Below are 19,511 nucleotides of genomic sequence, written 5' to 3' on the forward strand. Positions count from 1 at the left end.
TCTCATGAATGTTTTGAAGCCAAATGTACCCAATCTAATGATGCTTTGTAGCTTTAAACTTTTTTAGAAACATAATATTTAACCAATTAGATGTACCCACACTCAACTTTATAAACATTACCTCAAAATTAACCAAACAGTTTATATTGATTTTGTGTTTCCTTTAAAAAAAAAACCTTTGCCTCTTTACATGGCATAATTCAAAATCCTTTGGATCGTTTGATTCCCAGTTTACAAATTGCCTTACCTCCCAATAAAAGCTCTTTAATTTTAATTCCAACTAGACTTTTCTGGTTTTACTTGATCACACCATTATTGCACCTACTATGCCCATTCATTTCACCAAGGGTCTCCGTTGCCTTCACTTGCTCTCCATCTCATCACAGAAACTGCCCCTTCCAGGAAGGAAGTGGTCTCTCCTGGTGATGTGTATGAAGGAAATAATCCAGAAGGAACTGAGCAAAAATACATGGTGCTCAATAGTGTCATCCATGAGAGTGAAAATGACAGGAGTCTTAAACCAGCTGGTCAGCTCTTTGGTATTTCATGGGTGTTTGGGTTGACCTTTATGGCTCTCACAGCAGCCAGTGCTTGTATACGAAATAGATGCCCCCAAATACAATAAACTTTTATGGCACGTATTTGCTCTAGATATGCCATGAATATTTAAACTCAAATTTCAATTGGAGCAACAAGAAAAATCTAATGCAATTTTGACTGAAAATGGCATGTGAGTAGTTTGTTTGATTTTCTACTCAGGATGAATGCAGACCCCTTTAATTTGCTGTTCCATCCACTAAGACTAATAATAGCAATAAAAGGTTAATAAATTCTTACAGAGAATAGAAATTATATATGAGAAAAAGACTGTAGTAGCAATTCTTTTATAGGACAAAGACTGATTTGTTAATATATTTATTCTCTCTCCCAATATTATTTGAATTTTTAATATCTTTTATCTGAACACCTTTGGTGCACTGAATTCTTAATATGGCCCTGCTAGCCACATTTTGTGATGTCTTCTAAATCCTAACTTTATGGTTAGTATTCTTCCACTTGTCCACTCACGTACCCTCAGAGTTTGCTGATTTCCACATCCATGTCTGTGTTAAACCATGTGGCTCCTAACAAACTGCACACCACGACTAAGCACAGGAATGCCAGATGACTCACGTGTGCTCATCATGTGAAACCTGTGCATAAAACAAGGAATACCATCTGGTTTAGAATCCAACGATGTTTGTGTAAGAGTTACATTATTCTTTTGCCATGACAACTGGAGATGCTGGGCCATACGATGAAGAGACCAGGACTCCTTTGCTTGCTGAAAACAGAGGACTTGCAGCGCTTCCTAGTGAAGAGAGAAGTCTATTGCATTCTGTATGGATTACAACTTAATGTAAATTGGGAGAAATCTTCCCAAATTGGCCGGTAGACAATATCAATATCATGATAGAGGAAAAAAATTGAAGTTGTTAGGATTTTAATTTGCTTGGATCCACAATCAATATTAATGGGAGCAGCAGTAAAAAAAAGTTCAAATTATTTTTTGGAAAATTTGCAGCCAATGGCCTATTTAGGTTGTTAATGAGCAAGATGCCTCTTTGAGGACCAAGATGTGCCACTCAAGCTAAGGTAGCTTTGATCACCTCATAGTCACCTCATGTGAAATGTGGACTATCAATAAGCAAGAAGACTGAGACGTTTGAAATGTAGTTCTGGCAAAGAAGATGAAAAGTACCATTGGCTGGCTTGGAAGGAGTACGGTGAGAGTGCTCCTTAGAGAGAAGGATGGCGAGACAGTTTCGCATACTTTGGACATGTCGGGAGAGATGTATCTTGGGTCCCCACCTTACTACAGGATGTGACACAAGTCACCACTCTTAGTTTCCTCGTGAGTGTGGTGGTCTGTGTCCAGTAAGCATGTTTCCTCCCCTGCCAGGTATCCTGCTCTGGCTTCTCGTCATCTGCCCGCTGGCTCTTAGGATGGAGCTGTCATCTGCGTTGATCCATCAGTGTCTGCAGCCGATTGGAGTTTTTCAGCGCCTACAAGAAGGTGAGAGAAGAGAACCCTCCAGGCTGCTGCGTAACGCACAGATTACGGACTGGTCAGCTTCCACAGCCACTGAGCCATTGCGTTGCTGGTTCCTAGATTCTAAGAAATACTGAAGGGAATTATAGAACTCTAAGATGAGGGGAAGATACTGATGGCGAGAGGAATAGTTGATTTCAGAGAAAATAACATGGTTGGGAAAAAGACATTTGGGAAACCGTTAACTGCCATTTCCTAGGAACCAGCCTTGTGTTGATCTTTCTAAAAGAAATTATTCACACAGGAACCAGAGGAAATGTGTGATCCTTGACTGAATCTCATTTGGAACAAAACGACTAATAAAGGGATTCAGGGAAACATTGGCTGCTGACCATGGTGCTAGTGGTTCATACCCCCAGCTGTTGTTGGGGCAGTCACGAGGCTATATTCTCCTGTAAAGACGAATGGCCCCAGAAGTACCATAGAAGGGCACAGGGTAGTAGAAGTACCATACGGCCCCAGAAGTACCATAGAAGTACCATACGGCCCCAGAAGTACCATAGAAGGGCACAGGGTAGTAGAATTGCCTATATGGCAGTGGGTTGGGTAATGGTAAAATACTTGATGAAATCGGATCATGGACTGGAAATTAAATAATATTGTTAATTGTTTAATTGTAACTGACACCTTAGAAGTGAAATGTTAGCATATATAATCAGCTGTTTCCAGTTTTGGTGAACAGTCGGCAGGTGAATTAAATCTGACCCAGTGGCAACAATTGTTCACGCTAAAGCATAGGTAGACTGTACTTGTTTCATTCTCTTCTCTCTTTCTGCTCGTTCAAAATTGTTCATAATGCAAATTATCATAGGAGGAAAATCTGTAAGGAAAGGAAAGTGTGGAAATAATTTCTTTTAGAAAGTTACTATTAGACTCATCCCAAGAACGTGGAGGTAAAGTATTTTCCCCTTTCAATATGTTCTACCACTCCATTACCCTCAGAGCAGCCAGCACCCCTTCTCCTGATATAGGCCTTCACATATCAAAATCCTGCAAGTCGCTGCAATAAGTCACATCGCTCACAAAATGATAGTTGTGGGTGCTGGCAAGTCCCTAAGCCCAAAGTTCAAAGGTCCTTCTGGAAGTTCCCCCTCCTCCACAAGGCTGGCCAGTGAAAGTAGGTCAGGTGGTAGGCTGGCATTCAAGTCCCAAGAACCAGAGGTCAGGCAGAGAGACAAACTAGATGCTGGGACTCAAAGGCGCTCCCTGCTCCTGACGCCCCTTCTTGCTAGCAATAAACTCCTATTTGCTGGTTCTGAGATGGCTCGTTTTATACTCAGTCAGGTGGCAATCACGCTGAACCCCAGTAACAGGCCCTCACATCTGAATCATTTAATCCAGTCTGTATCTTCCCACCTTCTAACCCAGACCCATCAGGGAAAAGGCATCATTTGGTGGGAGGACCAAAAGCGAACTATGGCTAGAAGCGCATTCAATAACTCACTATGCTGCAGGAGGAAGAGCATTAGGGTGTGTAATAGAGCAAAAGTGAATCGGAACCAAGGGAAGCATCCTAGTTCCAACAGTGTTTGCCATTATGGGTAACCCGTGTGATGAATCAAGATTTTATTTTTAAATTTTATTGGGGGAATCTTACAGCTCTCATCACAATCCATACATCCATCCATTGTGTCAAAAACATCTGTACATATGTTGTCATCATCTTTTTCAAAACATTTTCTTTCTACTCGAGCCCCTGGCACCAGCTCTTCATTTCTCCCTCCCTCCTGGTGTCCCCTCCCTTGATAATTTATAATTTTGTTCATGTCTTACACTAACCTCTGTCTCATTTCTGTTGTCTTACTTTTGTGCTGTGCATCCCCTTGGGGGCGGGGCCATATGTTGATAATTGTGATGGGTTCCCTCTTACTACCCCCTGCCCCCATCCTTACCCTCCTAGTATCGCTGTTCCCCTTATTAGTCCTGAGAGGTTTATCTGTTCTGGATTCCCTGTGTTGAAAGCTCTTATCTGTATCAGTATACATATTCTGGTCTAGCTAGGTCTGTAAGATAGAATTGGGGTCATCGTAGTCGGGGTGGGGTGGGGGGAGGCATTAAAGAACTAGAGGAAGGTTGTGCGTTTCGTTGGTGCTATACTGCACCCCGACTGGCTCTTATCTTCCTTGTGGCCCTTTTGACAGGGGTGTGCAATTGACTACTGATGGGCTTTGGGTCTCCACTCTGCTCTCCCCCTCATTCCCATTGATATGGTTTTTGTTTGTTTGTATGTTTGTTTTGTTTTGAGTCTTTGATGCCTGATCCCGTTGACAACTCATGATCACATGGGCTCTTGTGCTTCTTCCATGTGGGTTTTGTGGCTTCTCATTTAGATGGCCACTTGTTTATCTTCAAGCCTTTAAGACACCATATGCTATATCTTTTGATAGTGATTCACCATCAGCTTTCTTATCCACATTTGCTTATGCACCTGTTTTGTCTGAAGCTATTTTGTCAGGGAAGGTGAACATCACAGAGCGCTTTGTTAGTAGAACAAAACGTTCTTGCATTGAGGGAGTACTTGAATGGAGGCCCAATGCCCATCTGCTGCCATAATACTTTATAAATAAATATATGTACATAGATCTATTCCTCTGTCATTGTATATAAATGTATTTACATATACGCATGCCTGCATTTAAACCTCTATATATGTCCTTTGCCTACCAGATCTTTTCTCTATTTCCTTTTACTTTCCTCCTGCCCCACTGCTACATGGCCCTTGATGGAGCCCCCAGCATCCTATGCCCTCCTCACCATCACTTTTAGCTCACTTGTTCTTCCCTTGTCCCTGGGTTTGTTGCTATCCCCCTCCTTTTCCCCCATCTCCCCCTCTCCCATGTCCCCCAACCATCGGTCCCATTGTTCTCTCCTCCAGACTGTTCATCCCGCCTGTCTTGTCCAGATAGACATGCACAGGCAATAATGTGCACAAAAACAGAGGAAAGCAAAACAACAAAAAAGAAGACAAAGAATAAATCAACAACTAATCTAACAAAACAAAAAGAAGTAAAAAGAGAAAAACCAACAGCAAAAACTGAAAAGCTCTCAAACAGTTCTAGGTCTGTCCGTTGACCTCTCTTGAGTGTTTTCTAGTGAGTCGACTGGGCTTGGACACCATGGCCCCAAAGTCCACTTTTGGATTCCTCGGGGACTTCATAGTTTGTTCCCCTAGTTTCTCCACTGTACACCCTTAGTGTTTCACCCCAGTGTGGTGGGTGGGGTCAGGCACGTCTCCCACACAGTGTCTCCAGTGCTGTCCCCCTTAGTGCTATGTGTCATTGAGGGACATCGCCATCCTGTCTCATGATGAGACCAGTCCTGTGTGGATCAAGATTTTTTTTAGTTTCTTTTTGTTTGTCTCTTTTAATCCTCTCCTTGTCCCAACTCTAAAATTTTTTTACTCAGGTATCAAATATACAAGAGTTCAGAGAGCTAAGGCAAGCCAGCCCAAAATAAGCAGGCTTCCTCCCACGGGGGTGGCTCCCTGGATGCTGGGGTCTCCGCTCAGAGCCTGGTAGTAAAAGCTAGTGCAGAAGCACGCGGTTCTAGCGGTGAGTAGGCATCCGGCCTCCTTTCCATAGGCATCTGGAAACGGGGCCCCGTGAGCCCCGTAGGTGGCCATGCCTAAAACCCCAGCTCTGGACACAGCGCCCAGCCACCTAAAAGCAGCCCTCAATCCAGCCATGACTGGAGATGGTCACGCGCCAGGAGAACGGGATTTTTTAGTTTTTTTAAAATGAAAAAATGGAGAAAAGCTACAATTAAATACTACTGTATACTCTCCAGATAGTTAAAATTAAAGAAGACTGACAAATTCCAGTGTGGACAAGCATATGGAGAAATTGCAACTAGCATACATTGTTGGAAGTAGTATAATGGTTTAATGATTTTGGAAAACTGTTCAGAAGCTTTGGCTGTGTATATGATGTGAGCAACCTATGGCCATGGAATTTCATTTCTACTTAATTATTAAAAGAACACAGGAAAAGACAAATGAATGAAAATGTCTATAAAAGTATAGGTTCATAGTTTTATTCATAATAGCACAAAACTGGAAAAAACAGGTAACCATTAATAGGACCCACTGCTGCTGAGATCTAAACTCACAGAACTAACCCACATGGTCTCTGAGGCTGTAATAATGGATGGAAGCAAACTGCCCACATCCCTCTCCCACAAAGCACCTGGTGAGTTCAAACCTCCCATCTTCTGGGTAACCCACTATGCCAGCAGAGCTCCTTTTATCAGGAGGAGAGTGCATAAAAGGAATGGTACCACAGTCAGACACTGATGATGTCAACGATTTCATTCTAGTTGGTCCACGACCAATGCTCATAGAAGCAGCAGTCAAGAAATCAGAAAATATTTTGGAATGGGCAAATATGTTGTATAAACATCTTTAAAGTGTTGGGGAGCAAGGATATTACTTTGAGGATTATGATGAGTTTGACCCAAGCCATATGTTAAATCATCTCATATGCATATGAAAGTTGGACTATGAATAAGGAAAACTGAAGAACTGATGTATTTGAATTATGGTTTGGGTGAAGAATATTTGAAGCATTATGGACTGACCAAGGATGGTGAGACGTTGGCTCACCTTGGCTTACTTTGCACATGTTGTCAGGGCGACCAGTCTGTGGGAAAGGACGTCATGCTCGATAAAGTAGAGTCGGTGAAAGAGAGGAAGTTCCTGAACAAGAAGGATTGAGACAGTGGCTGCAACAATGGGCTCAAATACAATGGTGAAAATGGCACAGGACTGGCGATGTTTATTGCTGTTGTATGCTGGGCTGCTATGAGTTGGAGCCCATGTGACAGCACCTAACAACAACAAGCTAGTTATTCAATAAAATGCCACGCTGCAATAAAAATAAAAGGACCGAGTCTAGATTCTGGTGCATACACCAACCACTTGCATGAAATGCATAGATGTGATGTTGACAGAATATGGGTGGCACTGAAAATTGTCATAGAGTCAGACTGTTTGAATTTGCCAAAAAGTAAACTGATCAATGATGAGAGTTGAAGAATAAGGTTAATCTTGTGAGATCTTGAAAATGTTTTACATCTTGCTTTTCAGTATGTTTGTAAAAATCAAAAATAGAAATAATGCTAATAGTTTTTAATGTACTCATATTTTGTATGCTGCGCTTCAATTAAACACAATAAAATAAATATATAGGCAAACTTTTATTTGAATATTATATAGGGGGAAAAGATAATATGAAATTATCCAATACTTTAAAAAACACCATACAAACTTTGTATGTTATCACTATTTAAGCTAAGCTCCAATTATTTAGACTAAAAGCAAGTGCCTATTTTCAAATTGTAATTAGCATTCTAATTATTATTTTTACTGCTCCATTAGCAGTAGGAAAATTATCTATTTCTAATTTGGAATGATTAAACATTAACAGAACAATTAGTTGAATGGCTAATATGTGCCAAACACTTTGTTAAACAGTTGCAGTAAAAAGTTAAATAAGATATTGCCTCTTCTGGTATAATTTTCACATTATAGTCTAACATTTCGTTGAAATTGCAATGATTTGCATTCCACTAGATACCATATTTCTTGAAATGAAAGAAACCAAAAAGGTCTTTATATATCAAAGCAAAATACATTTACCAAGTATAATTTTTATTTAATAAGTGAATTAAAGAGCTAACGGCATTTATCTCCATTTGGTTCCTTTCTTATTGCCACCAAATTGGTTCTAACTCTTGGTGATGCCATGTGTTAGAGGAGAACTTCACTCAATAAGGTCTTCCAATGACTACTCTCTTTCAGAGTAAGTCCCTGGATGGTTGCTACTCACTCCTAAAAGGTTGGCAAACCCACGCAGTGTTATAACAGAAGAAAGGCCAGGTGATCTAATTCTCTAAGAATTAAAAAAAAAACCCAAACATTTGCCACCAAGCCGATTTTGATTCATGGTGGCTCACATGCATCTGAGTAGAACTGAGCTTCATATGAGGCCCTGGGGCTGCAAGCTTTAAAAGGTGCCCTGTCGGCTTTTCCTCCTGTGCCACTTGGTGGAATCAAACCAGTGAGCTTGCATTCAGTGTCAAGCACACGCTCTACCTCCTACCACGTTTCTGAGTGTTAAAGACATCTTTTGGTGAATATATATATTCTAAATAAATTAAAATTCAGAATTTCAGTAACTTAAAGACATATTGAGCATGACAATGGTTTAAAAGCACTGTTAAAAAGTATCAACTGTGCAAATAATATTTTTACACTATTAAGTATGTATTAGAAATATATAAATGACTGATCATGTTTTAGATAATTGCTTAAAATTCTGTTCCAGATCGCATTTTCTTCCATTTCCTCAGTGGCAATCATTCACTTAGTAAACTGTTCTATTTCACTTTTAATATTTGAAAACAGGGTTGGCTTATTTCCTAAGGCTTAAAACTAAGCTTTTAAATAGGAGATTTCAGGGCTCAGACCTTCAGATGTTACTCATCTCAAAGACTTGAATACAAGAAGTCGCTCCTGTTATTCCCACCTTTCAGAGAATTTGGTACAAATTGATTTTCCAAGTAGTGTGCAAGAGAACCCACAACATGCTGAGCAGCCTCATGGAGGCAAGTCTCTCGTTTGAACGAAAGATAGCGAAACAGTGAGTCACTTGGAACCCCCACCCCCAGAGACCCTTTCATAACTCAGGACTAGATAGCCCCCATTCTGAGAGGCCATCTATCTTTTGAAACACCCAGTTCTCCTGTTTTCATCTCCTAAGGTTTCATTTCATAAATGTTCGTTGACATTATAAACAGATTCCGGAATGTACTCATCTAACTCATGAAAAATTCAGCATCAGTTTTAAGCAAACATAGCAAAATCACTTATTAGGGGAAAATGCATCGTCTGATAGATGGCCATGATTACGAGGTAAATTATTCATTTCTCTTCACAAGGCAATCACCCACTGAAGACTCACTCGTTATCCGCAGGTTGCCGCGGAACGGGGAGAGAGGAGGAGGAGGGAGGAGTGGGGCATGGAAGTTGAAGAGAAATGCTGGAGGGCTTAAAGGTTCACGCATTAAGAAAGAGGGTCAACATGAAGTCGGAGGTCACCAACCCACGCAGAAACTACCACCAAATTAGCATGCCCATGCTATGGCAGACAGGTAGCATTATGGATTCTACATTGGGCAGCTAACAGTGGGCCCCTGCCATCCAAGAAAGATGAGCCTATCTGCTCCCATGCAGATTTACAGCTTCCGAAAACCAAAAGGACATTTCTATTCTGTTCTACAGGGTTGCCGTGGGTCAGATTCTACTCAGCAGCAGTGGGGGAATGTGCTAGAGGAAGTGACTACACCCGTGCAGCGTGATCAGATGCTACATTCGGATTGCAACAGAGATGTCAATCACATTTCATGACCAGTCTGTTCTCAAATAGTCTTAAGAACAAAAATGATTATAAATCAGAAGCAACTTTTGCATGTTAAAATATTTCTGCCAGAAGCTTAATTTTTAAATTTTATCAGATTATGCTAAATATACTATAGATTATTTTGTACTGTAAGTATTATACAATTTTATATGCTAGACATTGCATGAAAAAAATGTGATGTCATGGTGAGCAATACTGTTGATTGAAGAGTGTGCTTCATGGAAATCCTAAAATTGTTTTACAGTTTTTTTCTAGAACAATTTTTCAAGTTTTTTTTCATTTCAACTGTTATCATATCTTTTATTATCATTCAAATTTATGACTTGATCAGCAAACTATATAATCCCTATTGTCCAGTAGTATTTGAGATTTTTGTTTTTTTAATGGATTTTTTATCATGAATTACCTGAGGGGTTTACATTTCATACTTAGTCAGTTTTTGAGGATGAGTTGCAGGCAGGCTGGCTCTGTCCTTCCATGCCCTTCAACAGTCTTAGAAGACGTGATGAGATAGATGTCACCTCACTTGACTGAAAACACAAAGAGTTTGCCTTTCAGCTAGAAAGTAATAGCTCCACAGCTCATCATCCTTAACTCAACCCTGTTTGCTCCCAGGGCTTGTCTGTGCCTCAGAGTTGTTATATGGCTTGAAGCTAAGACATAGAAATATGCCAGTTTATTGTTCAAGGCAGAGCTCCGCTCTTACCACACATTTGGAATTGACTCATCTTCGGAAATAAGAATGCACACCTCATACTTAGTCCACATTCCACAAGGTTGCCCTGCTGCAGAGATGCAGCAAAAGATCTAGTAGTGTTTTGGGGTACAAAAGAGACCACCACCGCAAATATAAAGAGAACATATATCACGTCTTAAAAGAGACCAAATCAACACAAAGACATGTGTTATGGGCTCACTCTGAAAGAGATGCCAGTGTCAAGCAGGTTATGACAAAAGGTAGAACTTTATTGTGTCATTAGGTGGTAGTGGCTCAATCAGTCCATTCTTATCAAGAGACTGAGCCCTGTACCTGTAGTCCTCTTCAGGGAAGGCAATAGGAAAGATTGTTGCGGATTGGCCAGGCCAGCAGCTAGCAAGTGGGCTACAGAAGGTAGTAGGCAGGCAGGTTACAGAAGTGGGGAGGGTGGGTGTTAATGATCGCCAGGGGCTTTTCACATTGCTTTGCAGCTCTTTGTCTCCTGAGTGGTCCCTGCCTCACACAGGCACTTCACCAAGATGAGGGAGACCACTAACAGGTGTTGAAATGACCTCCAAGGGTTACTGATACCAAGATTTTAAATGGGCCTGAGGGGGGGTGGGTGATCCAAGCAGTCACCAAAGCATGATTGGTGGCAGATCAATCCATTGCATTTATAGGTAGGACAGGATCATGATTGGGATGTGTACATTGTTAGCTAGAAGGGCTTCAAAAATGGTTCAGGGCCTTCCATCCCAGGTTGTCAGCGTCAGAATGATTGGGCATGATTTATGATTACGTACCATTCCTAGTACAGTGACCTCCATTGTGGACACATCTGGGCAAGTCCATAAGAGAGAGAGTGCCCCTCCCTGGGCTGACAGAGAGGGGTAGAGACAGTCCACTCCCCGAGGCATTGTGCCTGAGGGTACCATTCTCTGCATCCTTGATGAGTAGTCAGAAAGCATTCACTTTATGGGCCCTCTACAAATGGATTCAGAGTTGTCACTGCCATTCATGTCCTTTCACAAACCAGAGCACCCAGGAGCTAAGCTCCAATACAGTAGAAAAAAGATCTATCTCGTAATAAACTGGGAAATCTAGCCCCATCTCAAAAAAACAAAACAACCCTCTCTCAATTTGGATTCACTCTCTTCAGGGGGAATGGTTGAGGGGGATGGCTCAAGTTACCCATTAAAATTGACAACAAAATATTGAAACCAGGCTAATGAAAGCTAACTTTGTAGCTAGAACTTTCCCCACATGAAACCCTTGACACCATCAAACTAGCAAGTTTCAATCTGTCCTAGAGTTAGGAATCCAAGGATCAGAAAGGCATTAGGAGTTGAGTTGACCTGGTCTATCTTCCTAACTGCCGGGAGCCCCGGTGGTGTATACCTTGGTTATACCTTGGTCTTCTAACCAATAGGTCAGAAGTTAGCAGGCCAATAGGCCAGCAGTTTTCCCTCACAGAAGGGTCACAGGCAAGAATGAGCCAGTAAGGGCACAGCACAGCAAGGACAGAGCACACATTTCTCTAGTTCTTTAATGTCCCCCCCCCACCTCCTGCCCACTATCATGACCCCAGTTGTACCTTACAAATCCTGCCAGGTTAGAGCATGTGCACTGGGACAGATGAGAGCTCTTGCACAGGCAATCCAGGACAGAGAAACCCTTCAGGAACAGCAATGGGAGTGGTGATACCATGAGGGTAGGGGGAAGGTGGGGAAGGGGGAGAAACAGGGAACCTACTACAATGATACATTCCCCCCACCACTCCCCAGGGGGACGAATAACAGTAATGTGGATGAAGGGAGACAGCAGGTAGTGTACGATATGAAAATAATAATACTTTATCATTTATCAGGGGTCCATGAGGATGGGAGGGAAGGGAAAAAAGGAGCTATACCAAGGGCTCACACAGAAAGAAAATGTTTTGAAAATGATGAAGGCAACCTATGTACAAATGTGCATGATACAATTGATGCATGGATTGTTACAAAAGCTGTAAGAGCCCCCAATAAAATGATTCAAAAGGAGCTGTAAGAGGCCCCACTAAAATGATTTATTTTTAATAAAACAAAAACCAAAACCAAAGAATCATTAGATCCTTGGAGGGAGAGAATTACTGTCTCAGAAACCCACAGGGGCAGTTTTCTAAATCCTATAGGGTCTCTACGAGTAGGGACACATACGGGAAAAAGGCCAACCATTGTGTATACAGTGAGTTAACTGAAGACTCTGTGTCTTATGACTGAATGCTTCCAGTCAGATGAAGAAAAAGGGTGTGCTGAAAGTTTCTGGGGTTGGATTTCGATTTCTTTTCATCTTTCTTGTCCTGCCTTGCACTCCCTTTTGAATTTTTAAGTCTTTCATTAATGGCCTTTTTCTTTGGAATGACCATTTTGTATGTAGCTGGCCTTTAGAAAGTTTTAAAGTCTTTTGAAAGTAAGTACTTGTATTAGATGTATTTATTTATACTCTGTGTTTGGAAGTGTTTGGAGCTGGCTTCGGATTAGCATTTAAGAATTGTACAGTGAGTTCAGGGAATCCTGTGGAGAGACACCCAAGACGACAAAGACAGAGCTATTGGAGACTGGAAAGGCAAGTAGGAACCAGTGGGAAGCTATGTACCCCAGACTAGTCACAGCAAGGACTTCAGGCAGCACCAGAGCATGTGAGGTTATAATGAGCTGGGAGAAAATGTTGGGGATGGGTGGCTGGAAGACTGTTAACCTCGGTTAACCCCGTATCACAGAGGCTTCCTCTAGTTTGGCAGGTCATACTCGGATCTTGTCTGTTCTACTCTTTGTCTCTGGCAGGCCCCTTTCTCTGAATTCCAGATTCTACTAGATGACACGAGCGTCTATTTCACAGAAAGCGTCTGTCCCAATATGGCCAGGAGTACACCTCTTGGATCAAGAACCACTTTGCGCTCGGCAACCCCATGTCTTCAGGGTTCAAATAGAAGTGCAGAATGAGAAACTATTTCCAGTTTAAAGAACTTTCAGTCCTCCCTTTTCCTTACTTGGTATCTAACTCCATGTAGTGCATGGAGTATGACTCGTTATGCATCTTTATCTTCTCTGATAAACAAAGAGCTTCTCAAGGGCAGCGTTCAGTGATGGGTGGTTTATAACACAGCACATCAAAACATAGGGACTTAATAAACTAAACAAATGGCTAATGTGACTTAATAAATGGGTTTCCTTAAAATAAAATGGTGACTTAACAAATGATTTTTCGTAAAATAAGGAAAACCATTTTATTATCTTGCACTGTTTTTGAGGCTCAAAAAATGTGGGAAAGGCTTGGCTGGTTCAGATGCCCTCAGGTGATTTCCTCAGACAGGAGATGGAGCTAAATTCAAAGTGCAGGAGTCCCTAGAAGCTGATTTGGCCTTTTCTCTTTTTCTCTTTCCATAAACCCCCATCCTTGCTGTCTCTCCCTGTGCACTAGTTGGGTTTCTCACATCATGAGAAACCGTCTTCAGGGTTTAAGTTCCCAGGCACTTGCCTGGCACCTTGCTTCTCCTAGACTTCCAGAGCAAATGCCTGAAAAGAGTAAGACTTTGAAAATTGCATTGTGTCACTTCTGCCGTTCTGTGTCTGTTGAGGTAAAAACCCACTTCTGTTCCCTGTGGAGAGGATCTATCCCAAGCATGGGAGAATCCCACTCAAAGTCACTAAGAGCATGTGAGTTAGGGATTACTAGGGTTACTGTCTTTAGAATATAGGACCTTCCAGAGGCAGGAACCAGGTTTTCAGTACTTTATATCACTGATGTCTAACAAAATACCCAACACTAACAATATTTAATAAGTAATCTTCCAACTATTCTCCTCTCACATATGTGTGTGTTTTTCCACTTGAACTTTATGAGGGTGTCTTTATAAATTTTTATGTATTGATGTTTGCTGTTCTAATTGAAAAGAGACTTAGGATACAAAAGACAAGATTCACAAAGAGCATCTACAAATATCTCCCTGGCAAGTATTTTAATTCAAAATGAATCCCGGATTCCATCTGTCTCAACATTGGTTAATTGGTGATGAATACAGTTTTTCACATGGGATATCCATTCTGGATACATCTCTCTTTCCTTTAAAATAGCCACCGCGATGAGATCCATCAGCATTTGCGCTAGCTACTTAAATGAACAAGCAAACAAACTAAAACCTTTAAGCTTGTGTTAAAAACCATCTTACTTGTAAAGCTGTCACCAACTATTATAGACTGTAACCCGCAATTTCCTCTTTATTCAATTGACCCCCCCCCAAGTTGGTGTAAGGTCTTTAAGAAGATATGGTATGAAGAAATCAAGCTAACTGCAATAATGAACAACCCCCCCCACATTGTGTGACTCTCCACAGTGAAAGTTTGTTTATAATTCACACAAAAATCTAACATCCATCAAGGAAATCAGGCACTCAGACTGTAAGTTTGTCATTCTGCCTTCCTCCATGTTTCCAGCATTCTCTCTTCTGAGCCGGCAGATGGGGTACGGGAAAATGAGGCAAGGTTGCTCATTTCCAAGTGGGGATAACTCATCATTAAATCTCACTTAGGTGTAAAGGATCTGGGTGCTGTAATCTAGCAGTGTCTCAAGGCATCAGAAGAATAATAAATCTCAACAAGTACTCTTAGTCTTAGATATAGCCTATGGCATACGTATTTGGAATCTCTTAGAGATCTCACTATAGCTAGCAGGGGAAAATGAATCTCAGAGTAGTCATAGACTAGTAAATTCAGCTTGTTGTTGTGAGGTGTTGTTGAGTCCATTCTAGTGTGTATTGACCTGAGGGTACAGCATAATAAAGGTCATTTCTGCATCAACAACACAAATCTTTGCCTTGCCTGAACCTATTGTTGCAGCCACTGTCAAGCCATTTCATTGCGGGCTTGCCTCCTTTCCGTCGGCCCTCTGCTTTACCGAGGATGATGTCCTTCTCCAGAGACTACTCCCTCCTGCTAATGTGTCCAATGTATGTGAACCAACGCCGAGTCATCCTCACTTCTAAGAAGTATTCCGGCTGAACTTCTTCCAAGACAAATTTGTTTGTTCTTCTGGCAGTCTCCCAAGTTTGAGTGATCTCTGCTTTGTTTTCTTGATTGAGCTATGGCTCAATATTTCCTACTTTCCATTCCATAAATAGATTCAAAATATACTGCCTCTATTTCAAGTATCTGTTTTAGTTTAAGTCTTTAAGATTCTGCAACATTTCTTTATGCTGGGAAACAAGAGAGTGAAAGCAAGACTTTAGGCTGTAGATCAATCACTGCTTCCATCTGGTGAATCTTCTCTTTAATGCTCTCATTTAGACTTCAAGAGAATTTGCTCAGATTTAAAATTCTCGTACAGTCCTTGCCAAAGTATCTTAAATGCAAAGCTATCTTAACTTTAAAAATTTAGAAATTGGGGAGGAAGACATACAATTTAGAGAGAACTGAAAACTGAGATACTATGAGCTCCCCCCTCCCAAAAAAAGAGGAAAAAATAAACTAACACATTCTTTGGTGTTCTTGAAAAAGAAAAGCAACTATATATTTTTTAATTGATCATTTTATTGGGAGCTCTTACAGATATCATACATCTCATAATTCAATCACATCAAGCAGTATTGTACAATTGCTACCACATCAGGTTTTTAACAGCCTTTTTTTTTTCCTCACTTGTGGTAGTGGTTAGGATGAGACCAGAAAGACTGAACCATTAGCAACTCTGCAGGAGAAAGACACGGGCTTTTTACTCCCAAAGGCGAAGGCACGGCCATCTGAAACCCTGCCTGGGCTGTCCGCATAGACAGTGGTGGGGGTGAGGAGTGACAAGAGCATTAAAGAACTAGAGGAAAGATGGCAGTGGGTTATCTAATAGCAAGATCAGTGGTTCAAGCTCCCCAGCCTTTCTGCAGGAGAAGAGATGATCCATTCCCATAAAGATGTAGTCTCGGAAAGCCTATGTAGGATTGTTGGGTTCTGGATTGACTCAAAGGCGGCGGGTTTTCTTTGTGTGTAGTTGGAGGGCCCACCCCATTTTACAGGGGGTCAGGAAATAGAGCTGATGCAGGTTTCCCCTGACACTTGCTGATTCCTTCACCTTGGAATGAATCCCAAATGGACTTGGATTGTAAATTGTCACTTTCTTATGCTCCTTAAGCAGGATTGATCCATTTCAAATCCACTTTTCGCTTTTCCTAGAAAAAAAAGGACATTCATATTTTTATACCCCTAAGAAGTACTCTATTTTATCATATTAACCCTGGCCTGCCTGAAAGCTCATCAGTGGCTACCTACCAGTTTTAACCTTTCTCCAGAGTCCCTTTGTCTTCTTATTGAGATGAGGGTATCTTGGTAACTGAAGATATGATTCTTCACCTTCTTTTATATAAGGTGAAGGTGGACTCACAACATTGAACTCACACCCCCAAGGGTTACATTCCACCGAATCAACAAGTGCGCAACATCCCTTGCATATGTCTGTGCTTAGATTTCCATAGTAAAAAGAGTCGTGTAGTATTTCCATAGATACAATAGAAAAGGGAAGCAGCGGGAGAGTGTACAGAGTTATCATAGTGATAGATTGGCAATATCTTTGTAATTATTTTTATCATAACTTTTCTAGTGATAGCACACATGACTTCCATAGAAGATATATGTATGTAAGTTTTCTTGAAAAATCAAACACAATATGCTAGAGTGAGGTGCCATGCACATTGCTACACACTCATAATGCCAACAAATTGGAAACAGCCTTATTTCAAAATTCTGCTTTAAAAACTTATGTTCCATTTTATCTACTGTCTAAAGTATGGATAAAACAAACAAAGGGAACGATTCCAAATTTGAGATGGAATTGGCCGAAAGGGGGAGAAATAACCCTAAGCAAGCTCCTTCTTTGGATCAGAGTTTTTCATATAAATGGTATCATTTGATTTCCACAGCATTCTCATAAATTATATATATATATATATGCATAATTGTTTTTATCACACAAATGAGAAAGTGAAGACTCAGAGTTCAAGCAAGTAGACTGTAGGTTTTGCATTGCTATTAAGTCTCCAGGAGGATTTTGTTCAGCGTTGTATGACACCAACTTTGCATGCTTATGGCACTGCTATTATGGGTCTTGGACAAGAAAAAGGGGCATACAGATGCATAAATGGCTTTGTGCACATTATTAAGTCATCATTTAAAAAATAATATTCAACCATCTTCAAATCTACCCATTCTAGAATTTGATGAGAACTAAAGCAAATTTTATTTAATTGTTCATGATGTGTTTAATGTACAAATTGATGGTAAAGACTATGAATTGGAACCTAACCAGTTTTTCTTTTCAGGATTTCATATGTAACTGAATTAAAATAACTAAAGGAACATTCAGCACAGATGATTGATTACTAAATGAGCATGATACATGATTTTCTTTGGTTCGGTTTGAGAATGTGGAGAAATGAATTATTACTGTTTCCAAGTTAAGTACATGTGTGAGAACTCATTTTTCTCAACTTCTTCAACACCTAGCTCCTCTGAGAAATCTACTTTAATGAATTACCCTAACAATTGAATCTTATCTTCTGTGCTTCCTCACACACTTAATGTACCATACTATTTTGCATAATAGTTTATATCTGGCCACCTCAGGTTCTGTAAATGTGTTTGGAGCCTTGCATATATGATTGCTCAGTGAACTGGCTAATAAGCTTCTTCAGAGAAGTGATCAGATCTCTAAGTATTTTTATTGAGATGTGTGTGAGAGGGAGAATAAGAGAAAAGTAAAAGGAGGCAAATATTTTTTAAAAAGAATAATCATCAGTACTGAGAAGTGAGGGCCTTAAAATGCCAGAGGAAAGCCAGAGAATGGTGTCAGGAGTGTCGAAAAGAAGGAAATTATAGAACGAGTGGAGAATCAAATCTTGCAGATAGATCAAGCAGAATAGGGACTGACAAGAGGCTATTGGTTTTAATGAGAGTGATTGATGAGAATTTTATTGGACTGATGAGAGAAACATTGAAGATTTGTAAGAACGGCACACACCTGGACTCTTCTGATTTCACAAACAGAAAGGAGAATCAAACTCAACATCAGCCCAAGGCGAGTTATTGTGAAGTGAAGATCAGACATGGCCCTACCCTCGAACCTTGCTTACAAATTCTGATTCAAACCATTCCCCCTTCTTCCCCTGTATTATTCTGGGTATTTTAGAGAAACAAATCCACAGAAACTCATGTACGAGAGAGAGTTTTATATAAAGGTTAAGTGCACATCAAGAAAACATTCAAACCCAGTGCTGTCCAAGCCCACAAGTCCAAAATGTGTTAGACAGGGTTCTCTGGAGAGACAAAACCAGATAGCTGGTAATTATATATATATTTATAAATTATATATATATTTATAAAGATAGAAATATAACACAAGAAATGAACTGCTAAATTATATACAGATAGATAGATATATAATGCAAGAAATGAACAGTTAAATTATAAAGCAGTACAAATGGCTCAGTGAAACTAACTCCCATGAGAGATTTATGAGACATTGGCAGTCATTTAAGTCTTGAGGGCCGCCAGTCGTTCTCTGTAGAGAGAGTTAGGCTATATCAGTACAGGCAGCAAACAGTAAGGCAGGTCACCTATAGTCAGCCAGGTCACCAACAGTCAGTCCCCAGCTCCAGAGGTGTACATTTCATTCATGTGGGCTTAAAGGGACCTCAACTTACAGCGACACAGTCCACAGGCTAGGCGTCCCACAGGTAGTGTAGCCTGTAAATTGAGGCATAGAACAAGCAAGGCAGCTGCACACTGGTCCGATGATCAAAGAGAGAGCGACAAGAAAGGGGAGGCTCACCAAACCATTTATCTCTCTGCTCTTCAATTAATCCCACTTGTGTTTATCGGCCAGGCTGGCACAATAAACTAACCATCTCAAACATTAACCCATTAACCCATATGTCCAACACCAATCCACAAAGTCCTCCTCCATCTCACAAAACAGACGCAATGACGCCAACTGCAGGAGGAAAGCTGAATCAGTGAACGTGTAAGCCTCTCAGAACAGGCAGGGGTCTCCACACAGGTGCTCCAGCACCCAGGGTGCATCGGGGTAGGTCCATGTGGCTTCTGCTCAGGGATGTCTTGCCCTTGCCTGCTAAAGCAGGGGACTGGCTAAGGCAGCTGCACCCTGGTCCAACCATCAGAAAGTAGGAGACCCGAGAATTAGAAAGGTGAGGCTCACTGAGCCACTTATCCCTCCACCTTTCATTTAACCCCACATGTGTTTATCGGCCAGGTTGGCACAATAAATA

The 19,511-nt window shown here is 40.9% G+C and overlaps 1 pseudogene; it reads right to left on the reverse strand.

Annotated features, from left to right (window-relative positions):
- Nucleotides 1-5,516: 5,516 nt before the first annotated feature.
- Nucleotides 5,517-5,777, reverse strand: LOC142452728 (transmembrane protein 256 pseudogene; annotated as a pseudogene).
- Between the last annotated feature and the right edge of the window lie 13,734 nt (nt 5,778-19,511).

Source organism: Tenrec ecaudatus, chromosome 7 (assembly GCF_050624435.1).
Source record: "Tenrec ecaudatus isolate mTenEca1 chromosome 7, mTenEca1.hap1, whole genome shotgun sequence".
Taxonomy (NCBI): Eukaryota; Metazoa; Chordata; class Mammalia; order Afrosoricida; family Tenrecidae; genus Tenrec; species Tenrec ecaudatus.